Genomic DNA, 19,594 nt, shown 5'->3' on the forward strand with positions numbered 1-19,594 from the left:
GTCTTTTTCCCGGGGATAGGGGAGTCTGAGACTTGAGGGCAGAGATTTAAAAGGGACCAAAGGGGCATTTTTCCACATGGTGGCTGGTGGGTATAAATTACCTACATCCAGAGGACGCCTCAAACACAAATAAAATTGCAAAATTGAGAGCATGCGGGAAGGAAAAAGGAAGGAATAATTTTACAAAGGAAATTTTGGAAAAGCTGCAGGAAAACGGGGCAAGCTCAGACATTTAGATCAGCATGAATTAGATGGGCAGAAGGACCCGTTTCCAGGCTGTAACATTTTTTTTATTCCACCTGGAATCACAGATCTGAGTATAATCATATTTTTATAGGTGACAGAGTCATTTGGAAACGCGATAGAACTGTTAGTTTGATCAATTACTGAAGGTGGCTTTACCAGTGGGATAAATGACACTGCTCGATGAAAAGTTTCTATGCTCTGTTAACATCTGTGTCAGTTTCTTCTCCTGAACTACTGTGTACAAACGCGACACAAGTTTAATTCAAAGATCCTTGTGATCATACCTTTGTCCATTCTGATTCTGACTGACGATTGTTGAGCGTCGTCGTCTTGTTTACACTTTGGTCCTGGTGCAGGACAGCTCCACCTGCTCGTGATGTTCTAAATTACAGAACAAATCAGACAGTGATTCAGAGAGAGCAGTGTTACTTTGCAGATATGACAGTATTTCCATCCCTTGCATCAGAGAAGCAGCTGGCTTGGGGACCAAACATTCCCGCTTAATAATAACTTCCACACCATGTCTGTATGTCTGTCCGCTGATACCTGGCGCATCTACTGACAGACTCACAGAGCAATAGAGTTCAAATTCAGAGTGTTCAGCCCAACGAGACAATGCCAACCACAGTGCCCATCGAGCTGGTCACAATTTCTTGTCATGGGCCCATTCCCCTTCTGGCCTTTTCACTCCATCTACACATCCCAGCTGCTTTTTGAATTATGCGAATGCGCCTGCCTCATCCACTTCCGCTGGCTGTTTCCTCCACATAATCTCCAACATCTGCATGTATCCGTTGCTACTCGGGTTGGTTTAGTAATCTCTTTACCACCCACTGTCCATTTAGATCCCCTATAGCAACGATAATCTTCTCTGTGAACAGCAACTACTAATGTTGTGCATTCTTCGAACTTACCAGTCATGTAAGCCTTGTGCAACCGCATCCAAATCATTGCTATAAAATACCGAATATCAAAGGTCCCAACTTGTAGCCTTGCGGGACACCACTAATTACTCACCTCATTTCAACCTTCAACCAGCACTCTTTGCTTGCTACCTTGAAGCTAATTTTGAAAACATCCAACTTGCTGTTTCTTGACAGCATGGGACCTAATCACCGAGTCAAGCTGCCCTGTGACACCTTGTCAAAGGCTTTGCTGAAGGCCCTTGCACAGCATCCATAGGAAAATAACTTTGAATTTCTACCTCTGCTTAATGTCACGTTCACAGGTTCTGAAAATGTAATAGCAGAAAAGTACTTGATGAGGCCAAGGTATGTAAATGAAAATTATTGGTTCCGCTTTGCTACTGAGAACTGAATAAAATGCAGAGTTGGGACATTTTGCTTTTAAGAAGGTCTGTTCTCAGCAGAGGCCTACGCGACGATACATTCGAGGGTAAGTAGATCATTGCAGATTGCAATAGCCAGAAGAACCAATGACGTGTTGCTGCAGTTCATAATAATTCGGCATTTCTACAATCACTGCAGCAGACGCACTGGCGGCTTCTTAGAAAGGGAGGAAATTGTCAACTCATTTTAAGATGATTATAACGAAACAAGGAAACATCAGAACTGACCAAAAGCTACTTCAGCTGATGCAAGACCTTCAAATGAGCAAACACTGAGAGAATGTGGGTGAGTTTAAAGAGCTGGGCTTCTGAAAGCAAATTACCAGACCTGGAGTGATTGGTGCTGGGTCACGCACAGGAATGACAGGTACTTCTGGGCACATTCAGTCCATTCCACCTATTTCGTACCTTCCATTTCACAGATTGGTATTATCTAACGGACCAGTGTTGAATCATTAGAATTGACCAAAAGCTGCTTCAGAAGATGCAAGACCTTGAAATGAGCAAACACTGTGAGGGATTGTGAATGGCTTTGAAGAGCCCGCTGTTAACAACAGACTACCAGAGCAGGAGAGATAGCGGCTGGGTCTGACAGAGACATAACTGGCACTTCTAGGCATATCCAGTCTCATTCCAACGATTCCCTATCTTTATTTGTAATGCCTAAAGGACCAGTGTTTCAGTAAATGAGACTCACCAAATTCTCTCCTGACTGAATCAATGGAAACCCTCAGTCAGATGGGTTCTCTCCAGTCGTTGCTCTCAGTCCTCGGGCTGGTTCACTTGTCGCTCTTCCCTGGTTTTCAGTCGTGGTTTGCTTCCAGTTCTGGGATTTTCTTCCAATAAATCTCTCACCACAGGTTTAACTTTAACCAGAGAGATAAATAATATTAAGAGGAATAGATAGATTGGATAGCCAGCGCCTCTTCCCCAGGACACCACTGCTCAGTACAAGAGGACATGGCTTTAAGGTAAGGGGAGGGAAGTTCAAGGGGGATATTAGAGGCAGGTCTTTTACTCAGAGAGTGGTTGGTGCGTGGAATGCACTGCCTGAGTCAATGGCGGAGGCAGACACACTAGTGAAGTTTAAGAGACTGCTAGACAGGTATATGGAGGAATTTAAGGTGGGGGTTATATGGGAGGCAGGGTTTGATGGTCGGCACAACTTTGTGGGCCGACAGTACTATTCCATGTTCCTTTCTTTTTAAAGTGCATTAGCAATACAAAGGAGAACAAAATATTTCTGCTCAATGTTTCAAAAGCGAATCTCACTGAAATTTAAACGCTGATGACAAATAAAAGGATCTCAATGAGCAAATCTGTAATAGTCCCTCACACGTCACCAATCCTGATATGGGATACGAAGGACTCAACATTCATTCACGATAAGATATCAGAGCAGAATAAAGCGATTCAGTCCATCGAATCTGCTAAATCATTCAATCATTGCTGATTTTTTTCACCACAATGCCATATTCCTGCCTTCCTCTCATAAAGTACTGCAAACTCGTACGTCAGATTCTATCTGACTAAAAGACACTGTGGAAGACCCAGTATCAGAACTGGGATTGTCCAAGATGTTGCGTGATATATTAAACGCTTAATTGCGCAATTTTGCTCAGATCTCATCCTTGCTCATCCCTATAATGGGGGAGGTACTACACCCAGTGTTCTGAAATGGTAGCAAAAGTGATTATCGGGACGTTGATAGTGATCTTTCGAGAAAAGAAAACGAAAAGCTCTTGAATTTATAGCAAATGGACCTTCTAGTTATTCGCTGCTCAATATTAGTTCTGTATTGTTAAGCACTTGAGCCTCATTGCCTCACAGTACGCTCCCTTGGACAAGGAGAAATTATTATTAATTTTTCTTGCGTTATTCATTACTATTTCCTGGACACCAGAGAGAGTCCCAGTGAAACAATTTTGACCACCCTATTGACTTTTAAATTCTCGTCTATAACAGGGAGCACGATAATGTGCCATATTCAATCGTGATTAATATGCATAGAATCTAAAGTTGTCCGGTCTCCAATGCTCGCACTAATTACTATTTTTGCAGCTGCGTGAATGAATGATTGCTCTGAGCTGGAAATGTTCACACGGCCTGAAAAAAGTGCAGCATCGTAGAAGCGTCGTATTTTTTGTAATGTGCAACTATGAATATTTAGAATGACGGCCGACAAGAATAATAATAATAAAAAAAACATTTGATTGATTTTAATTATTAATTAAAGGATGGGAAAAAATACAGCACAACAAAGAAAAATATTCAGGTTTCATAAAAGTTTCTCTGGCAGTGTTTAATTCCATCTGTGCTGCAACAAAGGCTCCGTTCGTGGGAGCATTTTGGTTGCGCAGACACCCAGTTTAGAGGGAAGAGTGATGGGTCTCTCTCTCAAAGTTACCCCCACCTTCTAACACTGTTCTGTCCACTGCCTTGCCAGTGACAACCTATTGTTGCAAACATGCAAATCGGCAATAATCAGGCTCAGATCTCATCCGTATTCATATTCGAGATGGATGAGGGCTATTTTAAATGAGAAATGCACTAAATGGCCTTTTTGTTAGGTACAACTGTATACCAGCTCATTAATACAAATATGTTAATCATCTGCCTGCAACTGAATTAATAAACACATGCAGGTATGGTCAACAGGTTCAGTTGTTTTTCAGGCCGAACATCTGAAGAGGAAATAAATGCGATGTAAGTGACGTTGACCGTTGATCGCTGGTGCCAGACCGGGTGGTCTGAGTGGTACGGAAACTCATCAGCTACTTGGATTTTCACGCATAAATCTCTCGATTTACAGAGAATGGACCGGAAACAAACCAAAGGAATATCGAGTGAGCGCAGCTCTAAAGGCCCCATTAATGAGAGAGCTGAATGAGATTGGTCAGACTGATTTAATCCGACAGGAAGGCGGCAAGAACTCAATTAACAATACGCTCCGACAGTGGCGAGCAAGAGAGCGTCACTGAACGCATAACCTTGGATTTGGACGGGGAGCAGCCGCAGTGAACCCCGAGCATTCACTCAGTGCCACATCATTATGTATAGGGGTACATAAAACGTGCCCACTGAGTGTAGACTTCCATACTTCTATCAACTGCCAGTGAGATTTATTACAGGAATTTTTATCCTAAATATCACTGCCAGATATATAAAGTCTTTGCTTAAAAAATACAGAAACAGAATAAAACACATATTCATTAATCCACGCAATCCTGAGGACAATAGTGAACAGATAGAAACATTGACAATATTAGCGCGACCAGTGGGCTTAATAATACACCGTAACATTTCCCCTTATCACTGTGTCCTTGCCTGGTGTTGGACTCCTGCGTCTGGTTTCTGCCAATCCGAGCATCCGAATTTTATCGCCCTGACTGTAAGTGAAGTCACCCTGAGCAATGTCCAGTTGATAACTCGCTTATTAAAATGAAAGTCGCCCTATTCCGTATGTAAAGGCATACACTGTCGCATAACGCTTGTGTTGAAGCACACAAAGACTCATTTTGCGTGAGTGAGTCTTTCTAATATCTGGTCCGAGGCAGAATTACTACTTCAGTACTGCTGGCTATGATTAAGTTTCTCTAGGAATTTTCATCTGATCCAGAGAGGAAGTACAGCCTGCATCAGTCCGGTTATGTTGGCGTCGTCGCTTTGATTTATTGTTCGCATTTGGACCAGTTTATTATCAGATTGCAAACTCCAGCGACAGTTCAGGACAAAGATCGCTGTGTGCTTATGACATATTGACAGCACAAGGAAGGGAGCCGTGAACTTTGATGAAGTGTTATGCACGTGGAGCATTATATTTTCTTTTGAACACTGGACATTCTCTTTGTCCGGATTTAACTGTGACCCGGCTGTCAAGAACTGGGTTCAAGGTCAGTCTGTTTCGAAAGAGCCATTGCTCAACAGCTGTCCGCAGTTGGACCATTACAGTAATGGACAGTACCGAGATAACCATCTCCCAGAGATAACAAGTGGTCAAAGTCGCCAGCAAGATAAGAACGCCCTCCCCCTTCAGTTTATTGCTCACTTACTGGAAACAAGTTACCACATCACAGCATCAATCATCTGAAATTATGGGCATTTCCATCGGCGAATTTGCTTGGCATCCTATTCACTTTACACCTATATCAAGAGGGTTCGACCATATTTTACAAATGAATGTACCGTTCCTCGTCAGAGAGTGATGAGAAAACACATTAAATCTACTTGGTTTCTTATTTGTCAGAGTATGTTGAATTAGTAACAGGGCATTCGCCCCCCTCAGTTCCGTTCCGCCATTCTCTATGATAACAGATGGACTGTGATCTCAGTGGGACATCCCTGCCACCGTCTGCAACACTTCACTCGCTTGCCTGCAGATAATCCGTGTTCAGTGGAATTAAACACATTGAAAAAAACAACAACTCTGCTTCTCTTTTTCTTTGAAAAGAGACCCAACTCATAAAAATAACCCCATCGACCTTCACCTATTTCAGCTTCCCCTGGAACAGCTAATGGTAGTATCGATACTGTAGAAAAATTGGAAATACTGCCCAGATCAGTGGGCTTATTAAATCACCAGAACACCGACCAGTACAGTCCCTGTTCTGACCTGGTGCGGGACTCCTGGGTCTGGTTTCAGCGAGTCCGAACATCTGAATTTTATGGCCCTAACAGTAAGTGAACACAACCTGCGCAATGTTCAGCTGATAATTCGCTCATAAACCTGAAGCTCACCCTATTCTCTATGTAACGTCACACCGCGTTCCTCAACGATTTTGCAGAAACACAGACGACCCATTTTGCGTGAATGAGTCTTTCTCTAAAACAAAACTGAATCGCTGCCGAACTTGCCCGACATCGCCTTTGCTTTATCGTTCCTCGTCAGAAAACGAAGGGGAAAATAACACCAAACATTAAGTTTACTGGATCTCTTATTTGTCCGTGTGCGTTGCTGCTATGTTGAATTCTTACCCATTATCCACCAATTATTATCCTCCAATCCCCATTACTATGTTCCATCACAGTGACACCACCTGCAATAATTCACTCCCTTGCCTGTGAAGAATCTGTGTTTTGCGGAATTAAACAGATTGAATAAACTCTGCTTCTCTTTTCCTTTGAAAAGAGTTCCAACTCATTAAATTAACCTCATCTAACTTCACGTGTTCCAGGTTCCTCTAAAGCAGCAAATGATAGTATTGATATGGTAGAAAAGCTAGAAATACTTGCCGTGAAAAGTGGGTTTATTAAAATACCACAACACAGCCCAGTACAGTCCTTGTACTTACCTGGTGCTGGAATCCTGAGTCTGGTTTCAGTAAATCCGAGCATCTGGATTTTATGTCCCTAACAGTAAGTGAACACACCCTGAGTAATGTTCAGTTCATAACACGCTTATAAAGCGGAATTTCAGCCTATTCAGCAAAAGGAAGGAAGGGCGCTGTGAACTCTGATGAGAAGTTATTCGTTTGGGATAATCTTTTCCATTGAACACGTCTTCATCTAAATAACAGCGAACACAATCAAGTCTCCGTCTTCATCTAACACCAGCGCATACGTCAAATGTGCCTGTTCATCCAGTACCCGAGGATAAAATTATGTTAACTCTAATTCTACTAACTTAGCGAAAAAAACCTATGGTTCATAAACATGGCGTAGTGGTCAGCGATGAACCGGACGGTAGTGCAGTGGTCAGCATTGAAGCGAACGGGAAACAGCAGCAGAAGTACTCGGACATGCACTAAGTGGCCGCATTATTAGGTAAAGGAGGTACTTAGTAAAGTGTCCAATGAGTGTAGAATTTGCTATTTTTATCTACCGTCATCGAGAATTACGACAATATTTGTAGATATAAATATCACTGTGTGATCTTCCTCGTCTTCTCTAAAAAAACACATACAGAATAATCGATCAGTAAAGCCGCGCGATTTCAATGATAATATTGATATGGTAGAAATATTAGAAATACTGCCGCGACAAGTGTGCTTATTAAAACGCCATAACACTGCCAAATACAGTCCCTCTTCCTACTTGATGCAGGCCTCCTGGGTCTGGTTTCAGGGAATCCGAGCATCTGAATTTTATGGACACTAAGTGAACACACTCTGAGCAATGTTCAGTTGATAACACGCTCATAAACCTGAACTTCAGTCTATTCTGCATGCAACGACACACCCTGTTCCACAACCCTTGAGTTGAACCACACAAAGACTCACCTTCCTTGAATGAGTCTTTCTAACTTGTGTTCCGAACTAGAATTGATACTTCAGTGCGCGAAATTTTACCACCTCCAGAAAGGAATGATAACCCGCATCCTGGTTCCGTTCGGTTGGTCATGTCACTTTAAATTATTATTCACCTTGTGAGCAGTTTGTTGTCAGATTATAAACTCCAGCGACAGCCCAGGGCAAAGTTCGCTGCGGGTTTATTGCAGAGAGCGCAGTCTCTGCAGAGTTGAGAGGACTTTGGAATATGCATTTGGAATATTGTTCTTTTTTGAACAGTGGACATCCCATTTCACAAGATTTAACTGTGCCCCCGTAGCCTGGACTTGCAGTGATTTTAAATTGGCCTAATTAAAAAAAAAACATCATTTACAGCTGACCGCAGTTTTAGCATTTGGATAATGGGCAACAGGGGAGCGGCTGTGCCGAGATCTGCCAGAGATAACTACCAGTCAAAGTCGTCAACAGGATAGCGATGCCCTTCTCCTTCAGTTTATTATTCACTTAATGCAAACACATTGCAGAATCACAGCGCCGTCATGTGAAATTAAGATCATTTCCCGCTGGTGAATTTGCCTGACATCGCATTTACTTTAGGTCTATATCAATCGTTTATCATCAGTGACGGATGAAAAAACTCTGAATATTAAATTCACTGGGTCTCTTATTTGGCGGAGGTTGCTGCTGGCATATTAAATTATTAGCAGGTCATTCGGACTCTCAGTTCTGTTCCACCGCTCTATAATATTCTCTGATCTCAACTGAACTATGATTTCAGAGTCCCAAGACTGCACAGCCTGCAACACGTCACTCCCTTGCCTGTCAAGAAACTGACTGTGTTCTGCGGAATTGAACACATCGAAAAACCTCTGTCTATTTTTCACTTTGAGGAAGGGAATTCCAAAACACACTGTTCCACCTCGTAAAAATAACCTCGTCTATCCTCACCAGTTTGAGCTCCCCTTACAGCCGCTAGCATTGTCCACATTGCTGTCAAGATGTCTCGTCATTTTGTATATTGCCAGCAACTGCTCAACTCATTTAACTAAACAAGCTCATTTAACTAAAGCCGCATTGATCCAAATAGCAGCGGATACCATCGCCTACGAACCTTTAGCTAATACCTGCGAATACAGCAAAAATTCCGACATTCATCCAGTAACAACGAAAGAAAATGCACTCTATTTAGAAACACAGAAACATAGAACGCTTTCAGCAATATACGGGCCCTTCGGTGCACGAAGTTGCACCGAATATGTCCTTACCTTAGAAATTACTAGGCTGACATATAGCCCTCTATTTTTCTAAGCTCCATGTAAGTATACAAAGGTCCCTTAAAAGAACCCATTGTATCGGCGTCCAACACCGTTGTCGGCAGCCCATTCCACGTACTCACCACTCTCTGAGTAAAATACTTACTCCTGACATCTCCTCTGTACCTACTTCTCAGCACCTTAAACCTGTGTCCCCTTGGGGCAACCATTTCAGCCCTGGGAAAAAGCCCCTGACTATCCACACGATCAATGCTTCTCATCATGTACTTCTCTTTCAGGTCACCTCCCATCCTGCTCCGCTCCAAGGAGAAAAGGCCGAGGTCACTCAACCTATTCTCAAAAGGCATGCTCCCCAATCCAGGCATCATACTTGTAAATCTCCTCTGCACTCTTTCTATGGCTTCCACATCCTTCCTGTAGTCAGGCGACCTGAACTGAGCACAGAACTCCAAGTAGGGTCTCACCAGCGTCCTATATAGCTGCAACATTACCACTCGGCTCCTAAATTCAATTCCACAATTGATGAAGACCAATACACCGTACGTCCTCTTACACACAGAGTCAATCTGCGCAGCTGCTTTGAGAGTCTTATGGACTCGAACCCCAAGATCTCTCTGATCCTCCACACTGCTAAGAGTCATCATTAATACACTATTCTTCCATAATACTTGACATAACAAAGTGAACCATTTCACACTGACCTGGGCTGAACTCCATCAGCCACTTCTCAGCCCAGTTTTGCATCCTATCAAAGTCCCGCTGTAACCTCTGACAGCTCTCCACACTATCCACAACACCTCCAACCTTTGTGTCATCAGCAAACTTACTAACCCATCCCTCCACTTCCTCATCCAAGTCATTTATAAAAGTCATGAAGAATAGAGGTCCCAGAGCAGATCCCTGAGTCACACCACTGGTCACCGAGCTCCATGTAGAATCTGACCCGTCTACATCCACTCCATGCCTGCATGAGCAAACCAGCTCTGGATCCACAAAGATTTCTACTAAATCGGCCAAAAGCATGTTGAATTTCAAAAGCATTTCCTCTCAAGAAATTACAGGCAAACCAGTTATCAATGTAGTAATTGCCCTTAGAACTACGACATCACTTTGACATAAAGATAACAGCACTGCATATGTGTTGAATGAAGCGATCCTCAATCCCTTGGTCCGGGAACAATGCAGCACAGAGTGTGGAAGGGACGGCTGCTGCTGTAAGTAGCGCAGTCCTGAGGAGGGTTCGGGCTGGTGGGAATTTTGTCCTTTGTCCGAAACTGCGTAGGACGTACAGTGTTTCCAGCAACATATTCAACCGGATTGGGTTTCCGCTGCTCAGAAAGTTGATCCAATGTGCTGAAAGAATTCGTTACTTCCCTTAAGAGCGAAATTTCTAAAGTTCACTGGTCAAAAATCCTATAATTTTTCAATCTTACTTCAGACCGTGCCAAGATCCACGGTGAAAAAGGATGATGAGGCAAGGTGGCCGACAATGAAAGTAAACAACAAAAATAAAGCAAAAGTAAGTGCTTACCGTATAACAAAAAATAGTGGGAGACAAAAATATTGGGTAGCTTTAAAAAACAACTGCAACAACTACCTAAAGAGTAATAATGAGCAGAGAATAATAAGAAATCTGCAGATAAGGTAGCCCGTAATATAAAAGAGGATAGTTTTGCTTTCAGATATAAAAAGAGTAAAATAAAGGCAAGACCGCTGGAGAGGTAGTAATGGCGAACAAAGAAATGGCGGATGAACTTACTAAGTATTTTGTATTAGTCATCACTGTTGAAATCAGTAGGAAAATGTCTGAATTTGTAAGTACCTTGGGCAGGTGTGTGTAATTGCTTTGGCTGTGTGCCCAGAGACATGAGATCAGAGATTGAGAAAAGCGACGCAAGCGACTTTTAACATCGTAAAGCAGCGAGTTGTTTGTTGTGTCTCCCCTCTCGCTGTGAAATGGAGACATCTCTTTCTCACTTATTCGGGAGGGAGAGAGACTGTGGTGTGTCGAATGCCGGGTGAATAATGTAGTTTTTGCCGTTTTGCAATTCTGTGTCTTTACTGTTGATTTTGCTGCACGCTTGAGTGCCCGGTGACGGGTACTGAAGCTGTTTTATCTGCCAGTGGGGGTGGCAGAATCGTGCTTGCTGCCGCTTATACGCGGGAGGGAGGGGGGCGGGGGTGGTTTGTGGTTCTAACAAATAACTGTCGTTCATTCTTTGAGACACTCTGTTTTCGTGGATGGTCGCCAAAAGAAAGCATTCCAGGATGTATATCGTATGCTTTCTCTGACATTATATGTACCTTCGACACCTTTGACGAAGAAGAGTTTGACTGGGTACGAGGTTATATAACTCAACTAAACCAGCCGGACTGCATTCTAGGTTTCTGCAAAAGGTATCTGAGGAGATTATTGAAGAATTCGCAGTGAATTTTCAAGGAAGTTAAAGGACGATCTTCAGTCATTACTAGATTTGGATGTTCTGAAAGTCGCTGTTCCACGTTAATTCTGTGCTATTCAGTACTTGAGCATCATCTCTCTATCAAATAGGGAGAAATTAATTTATTCTGTGTTATTCTTTACTATATCCATAACGCCACAGATCTTGCGGTTCGAACAGTTCTGTCCACTCTATTTAGCCTTAATATCCCATCTGCAAAACGGAGTTTGGTACTGTTGTTGTGTCGGTCGATACGTGCCGTGTTGTGTGACGGGCGAAAATGGTCTTTCCAGGACCATGATTGTTCTTCGCATGATTTTATTTCTGAAGAAGTGGCTTTCCATTGCATTCTGCTGGACCGTGTGTTTACAAGACGGGTGACCCCGGCCATTATCAATACTACTCACAGAATGCATGCCTGGGTCGGTGGTCGTATAACCAGCGCTTGTGATATTCAACAGCAGCTCATAGGACAATCGACCATCTTTGCTCATGCCTTCTAGGGTCCTGTACGTGGGGGTTGGGGGTGATGGAGTTAACCTAGTTTTGCTCCTTGCCCAAGCGGAGAAGAGGAGCTCTTTAGAACTCGTTTGGTAGTAACCTTTTTCCCTCCCGCTGGTGCTGAAACTTATTCAACATTATTTGTTAATCGTGATTAATGTGTATCGGCTGTGACGTTGTGCAGGCTCCAACGTTCCCTCTATCTTTTTTGTTTACAGGGGCGCGGACCAACCATTGCTCGCAACAGGAAATGTTTAAACAGCCTGAAGACTGTGCGGCACTTCCAATGTGTTGTTTTTGCAATATGCATCTATGAATATTTTGATTGAAATTTAAGTATATCAGTTACTTTTGGTTTCATTTATCAATAGAAAATATTATATAATACAGTACAGCAAAGGAAAGCTTTCGCATTTCGGAAATGTTTTCTAGCCGTTCGCAATCACATCCGCGCAGCAACAGACTCCACTGGCGCGGGAGCATTTACGTCACCACGCGGCCGCGCGACCCGTGGAGCTCAGAGGGTACAATGGCCCCCAACACCATACCACCATAACAGTGTTTGGTGCATTGCCATGTCAGTGACAACTTGTTGTTGGAAAACAGGGGGAAATGCAATAATTAGGCCACGATCTCATCCGTGCCATTATTCGAGATGGAGGAAGTACTGTCTAAATGGGAAATACAGACAGTGGCTTTTCTATGAGGTGCACTTTTACACGAGCTCGTTAATGCTGATACTGCGGTAGCAGCTGTGACGAGATCTGAATGACTATTCTAAAGTAGACTGTTCCTTTTACGAGAGAGAGGGGGAGCAAGCAGCTTGTGTGCTAATTCAGCCGCAGGGAGAGAGAGAGAAAGTCTGTGAGTTGCCTTGGAAACTGAAAGGCGGAACTATATAATGTCCAAGCTGTCCAGCTTGTGTTCAGCACTTGGAGATATATGCAAGGTCAGTCGACCTTTTAATCAGACACACAAGAGACACACGTCGCCAGCGGCAAGGAGGACACTTGTGAGGTTTGTGTACACACGATAAGGGTTGGGTTTGCTTACAGTGTGGACAAAGGGGTAACCGGTGGGGAGCTATCGATGTGTTTATCCCTGGACTGGGTTGATAACTCCACCACAAAAGACGTCATCGTCTTTTTGTGGTTACAGTCGGTGACTTTAAGTTTCCGGAGCAGGAGGACGACGTGGAGGATCAGCATCAGCATCGGCTTTGGGAAAACAAGCCAACTTCCTATCCTCTCTCTCCAACTCTTCTCAAATCAAATTCCAGAACTGAACTGATTACTTGCCATCCCACCTTACGACTGTATCACCTAATCACCTGAGCTGGGAAGCTTGGGGAACTTATTTACACTTATTTCTTGTTTTATATTACTTTATTCACGTAGTTACTTATGTGTTAGGATTTATAACGGAAGACAGACTCCATGTGTATCCATTTCTGCTGGTTCATTTTAATCCGTTACAGGGTACGTACCCATTTGGGGGCTCGCCCGGGATATGAAGAAAGTGGTGGTAGCCATTCTAAAACTTGTTGAGGTCTTGGTTGACTAGTTGGTTTAATTGGAAAAATTATCTTTCGATTTGCGTGAGTGGAAAGCAGCCGAAATGGATTATTGTACGCTGTTCGGGTCACCCCACTGCAGGAAGTACTTCGAGGATTTCGAGAAGGTGCACAAGATATTTATCGGGATCCTGGCTGGTTGAGAGGGCTTAGGCCAGAACGAGAGACTGGGGAAACTTAGGTTGTCTTATCACGGTCGGCGGCGGCTGACGGGAGATCAGTTGGAATTGTTGTGTTTGTGCTTAAATATATATTAATTTACTGAATACACGCACGCAGAAGTTGGCTTTAATTGGTGTTTTCACGTTGTGGCGAGAGAGTGAACGCTCAAAAGAGAGAGAACAATGCGCATGCGTGGACAACAGTGCATGGGCAGACAACAGATCAATACGTAGTGCTAAGCGGAGGGGGATGTTATTGCTCCAAAAGAAAAAGATTTCAGACCCCTTTTATAATATCTTTAGACATCTTCTGTGGAAAACACAGAAGTCCGCAATATCACTAAGCTAGAGACTTTCAGCCCTGTGAAATAAGTATTCGGAAATTTCATCCACAGGGAAGGAAGTTGGAGGTCAGAGAGAGAGGGAAGGTAATGGTTGTGAAGTACGGACGGGGAAAGTGTAGAAAGTGGGGAGAGACGGAGACTGGGTAGAAAGAGAGAGGGCTTTTGGGGTAGGAATACTGGGAAGAGGAAGAATCTGAGAGAGAGAAACTGTAGGGCAGAGTGGAGAAGACAGGCGGGAGAACAATGAGGAGAAATGAGGGATATTTGGTGGAGAGCGATGCCAGGGTTATGAGAGAAATTTCGGATGGTTAGAGAGATCTGAGTGACGGAGGAGCAGAAGATAGGATTGAGGAGAGGCCAGTGGAAAGAGGAGATAGACAGGAACGGTATCGAGACGCTGAGTGAACGAATTGGGAAACAGACACTGTGAAGAAAGGGCACTCAGTGTGCGGCGGGATCGGAAACAGAGCGTGGGGAAGAGAGAGACGTGGTGCACTGGTCCAAGAAAGAGACCGGGGTTGGGCAGAGAAACGGCGGAGAGAAAGACTGTGGTCGGGCTGTCTGGGAAGAGGGTATGTGGGGAAGCGCGTCAAAATCAAGAAAAAAATGTACTGTGAGGAACTGGAAGGCTTTCGATTACGCAATGTATTTTGGGATTGCTGTTTTCCTACTGTGAGGTGCTGCCAAAACATACAATCCTTCCCGTCTCGGTGACTCTTTTCCTCGATCCCACTTCTTCTCACTCGCATCCACAATCTCCCTCCCTCCAAGTCTTCTTCGCCACTGTCACTGTCCCTCACTGTCTGACCTCCAACCTCCCTGCACGTGCATGAAACTTCCGATTATAAATTTCACAGGGCTGTATGTTGCTGTAGTTTAGTGATACTGTGGACTTCAGCGTTTTCCAGATGAATATCGTGCTTGGCACTGCTACTCCTTAGAGCTACACAAGTGAGATGAGTGTAAGCCGATGAGCCACAAATCGCGAGAACTACATTATGAACTAATTCCACTGTTCTGGGAAGGTCTGGCACGCTTTTTGCTACTAGATATAAACACAAGCTTTTCAATTGTACCTTTAAGTTCCACACACGCTGACTCTCCATGACATAAAATATTCGCCAATTGAAGTCCGGTAAAGAATTTCATTTTCAAACAATTTTTGGCAAATTGTCGTCGTCGACCATGATTCCGACTTAACGGTCGAACGATGGAGAAACTAGGGGCAGCAAAGGCAAGTTCGAGTTCGCCATCTGGTGCGTGTTTCGCGTTGAAGAAGGAAAAGGATCAAGGGACAGGAGGCCTCCTCTATCCCTTTTGTCAAACACCTTCCGGCTCTCAGCTTCACCCCTCCCCCTCCGGTCTTCTCCTATCATTTCGCATTCCCGCCCCCCACCCCACTACTTTCAAATCTCTTACTATCTTTCCTTTCAGTTAGTCCTAATGAAGGGTCTCGGCCCGAAACGTCCACGGTGCTTCTTCCTCTAGATGCTGCCTGGCTTGTTGCGTTCCACCAGCATTTTGTATGTGTTGCTTGAATTTCCAGCATCTGCAGGTTTCCTCGTGCTGCGATATAAATAGGACTTGAAGAGGCGAACGGAACGACATTTCATTCACGCTTGTGCTTAAAACCGGCAGTCCTTCCGGAGCAGGTAAGTAGATTCAAGTAGGATGGAAAATAGTTAGAGTAAAGTTGAATCGGAATGCGGGGGAGAGAGTTTCCTGTAAAGAAAAAGACGAAAACCAGGTAAGTAGATTGAAGGAAGATGGTGAGTAATGATAGTAAAGTTGATGACCGAAATGCTGGGAGAGTTTAAAGAAGAAAACGAGAAAGAAGCTCCAGAAGGTTGAATGAGTAACGGACACCCTGGGAAATCCGCTGGTGCCGCCAACTTCCTCTGCTGAAGGGGTCTCGTTGGAAAGTTGATTACAAGTAGCGTGTGTGGTTGGACACAAGAGGGTGGCACTATGAGGAGCCTTTTGAGATAAAGAAAATTAAATATTTTATACAAGAAACTGGTAGCGGAGACGGAGACCCTAAGTGTGATTATGATTATATAATAACGTGTTTTGATTTATTCACTTCGCATTATTTATTTGTGCGTGGCTTATCGGAGGATGCTGTACTTTCTTTCATAAGTAGTTGTGTGTTCCGCTTCTTTATTTCTACAGTTCATTCATGCTTATACCCTCCCTCTCCCCCTTTATCTTTCCTCTGATTCCACCTGTGGCCTCTAGGCCCTACCCCCTCCCCTATCTCTGTTACTGGGCTTCGGTGCGCTATTCCCACCCCCAAACCCCCCCATTCCTGATGAAGGGTCTCGGTCCGAAACGTTCGCTACTCTTTTCTCACGGATGCTGCCTGACCTACTGAGTTCTTCCAGCGTTGTGTGTTCTGTGTGTAGTTTGTGCTGCTGTTCTTTACAACCCGGCTCGAAGAAACCTTGTCTCGTTTGTGCTATTAAATGACAGTAAACTCGACTGGAGTTAGCCAAGCCACACTAACCTCCGAAAAAACTATAGACTGACTGTCCAAACCATGTCCAAACAAAGGAAAGGTGAGGAATCTCAAAGTCTCTATCCTCACCTGGACAGCCTGTGCTCAGGCAGGAATCAGGTCTGGTCTAAGTTTTCATTTAAGCAGAAGCTGTACGGCTGAATCAATCACCCCGACCCCGCCTGACAACGTTCAGGCAACCGAAGCAAAGCGGCAGGAGGGGGACAAACGGCAAGACAAAGATCTATCGAAGGAAAGATGAACACATTTTTAGGGTCCCTTCTGAACCGTCGCAGGGACTGAAAAAGGAGGACACGACTATAATTTGCGTATTAGAACAGGAAACAGAACAGGAGAAATGAAAAGAAGCGAATTCAGAACCGGATCTTGTTACATAACATCGAAAAAAAATGATTTGCACCACGGCGGTAACTCTGCTATAGACCCCTCCTGAAGTTCGAATATGGGACAAATTTGTGAAATTTAGAACTCCTTGCCTGGAAATGTTCAGATGTTCTGAAAAGCGGTGTGCGGAACCCACTTGGCCTGCAGTACAAGTGCAGAGGAATAGAGGAATTCCCCAGAGGAATAGAGGGGAAAACGATAATGATGGATATTCCGTTACCATGGGGACGAGGTTAAAGGCGACCGTGCTCGGCTGCCCATGTGGGGCAATCCGTCAGCATAGTGATTTTGGAGAGGGAACCAGGTGCAGGCATAAATCAGGAGACAATATAACTGACTTCATTTCCCGTTTCCCTGACACATGATAGACTTGCAGAACAACTCTGCGCTGCCGTACACAGAATTGGAAATTCACTTGGACTAAGATGTTAACCAACGACAGCTTATCCTGACAGGCCGACCTCTGATGCATTTCCATCGCACCGCCCGATACACTGAAACATCTCAGCCGAGCGATCACCAGAAGCTCCTTTCCGTGACTAACAGAGCAGAAAATGTCTTTAACTGAACACATCTCTTGTGGTCCAAAGGACAAAGTGACAGAAGGGATTTTGAGTGAATATCATAATGAGCAATTTAAACTGCCAAAACCTAACCCCTCATGTCACCACAGCCATCAAACCCCCTGCAACTCCTGAACTACTCGGACCCGTGCTTCAGACTTTACATGAGTTAAACCGCACACAGTGTATAACTCTGCCTAATACTAACGCTAATCTACAACTTCATTCCGCTCACGCTGGTTGTGTAATATTTCCTTCTTTATCGTTAAAACAAAGATTGTCCTGTTTGCGCCGCCCGCTTTGCCTGAGTATGTCGTAGTCTTGCTGCTTTCGTAGACACCTCCCTCTCGGTGGGCGATAAACAAACATCACGAGTGACGTACGTTCTGCCCCACCACAAGAAGACCTATGCTATTCTACCCTCTATACAGCAATATGATTTGTCACTGGAGGCAATGTAAAGCATGAATCCTGTCATAAGAACACTTTTCGGTTAGCAAGGGCTTATATCAACCTGCGATCTCTTATTTTACCAGTTCCGAAACCAGGTCCTGGTGCATAGACCTCTACTTTTCAAAGTACCATTTACCTGTCTGAGAGGCTCTTAAACACCCTATTGTATTCGCTTCCATCACCGCCGCCGGCAGTTTATTCCACACACCTAACACTCTGTGTGAAAACTGAACTCTGACATTCCCTCAGTACCTGTTTCCAAGCACCTTAAATGTATATCCCGCGTTTTAGCCATTTTGTCCTGGGGAAAAAAGCCTCGGGTTATCCACAAGATCAATGCCCCTCATCATCTTATACATATAATTATGGTAGAAACGTCCGATCCTATTAAATTGGATCTCTCTGATGAAGTGTGCCCGCCCGGAACATTGACTGCTTACTCTTTTGCACAGATTCTGCTCGGCTTGCTGAGCTCCTTAGGATTGTGTGGGTATTACTTTGATTTCCAGCTGCAGATGTTCTCCAGTTTGCGATTAGACTTGGACAACAGTCAACAGTATAAGAACCTGCGCTGCAGACACGAAACAAAATTAACCCTGGGTCAGCGCCAACTCCGGAATGCGATGCTCTTGTCATTTAATCTTGCCAGACAATTATGTCGTAGTCTTTAAGCTACTCAATCTGATTGGGAGTTAAATTGGACAAGACTAGAACTTGGAGTTCACGCTGAATGACGTCGCTTGGGATTCACGCTGCTTTTGTGCTCACGGTGGCCGGTGAGAGGACACAATCCTTACGTATCACTGGAAACATTATTTATGATAAAACGCTGAGTTGGTAATAACTGACGCGAGGTGCATAAATCAATTGTGCGCTTGAAAAGATATCTGTCGTGTCGAATCTTACTTCCGTCAACTCCGGGCGAGGAGAATCACCGGTGTTGTGTAACGCTGATCGGTGGCAGGACAGACATCAGTGAGACGGAACTGGAAATGCAACAGTGTGAGTAATGTTCCGTCAGAAAGAGGTACAAAGTCTTTTAAAGTAATTTTAATTCGGATTTCCAGTAACATTCATTTATTTTTTCATATATCGATAAAACTTACAGGTAGAGCCTAGTTAGTTAGAGAGAGAAAAAATAAACAAATAACTTATTTTCCCGTGGCTCTGGAAGTTGATTAAATTTCAGCGTACATTGATGATCAATATAAATATATGTTCCTGCAATGAGATTTGTTTTACTCAGTACGCGACCGGACAGAATATGTGATCAGAGAGAAACAGAGAACAGAGGGAAGCAGAGGGAAAGAATCAGACTGACGGGGCCTCGGGATGTGAACAGAGATAAAGCCGGAGAGATGCGGGGACAACGAGGGAGCAGGTCGGAGATGGAGATTGAGTTGAAAAAGAAGGAAAAGAACGCTCACGCTCTGTTCCAGCCCGATCATGTCTCCCTTACGGTGAAACTCACTCGTCTGCAATGAGATTAAATTTTGTTCCGAACGGGACCGCCCGTGCGGACAGAGAGAAACATGGAACATAGATTCACGGGACCTCAGGA

The sequence above is a fragment of the Hypanus sabinus genome, unplaced genomic scaffold (genome assembly GCF_030144855.1).
Source record: "Hypanus sabinus isolate sHypSab1 unplaced genomic scaffold, sHypSab1.hap1 scaffold_1146, whole genome shotgun sequence".
NCBI lineage: Eukaryota > Metazoa > Chordata > Chondrichthyes > Myliobatiformes > Dasyatidae > Hypanus > Hypanus sabinus.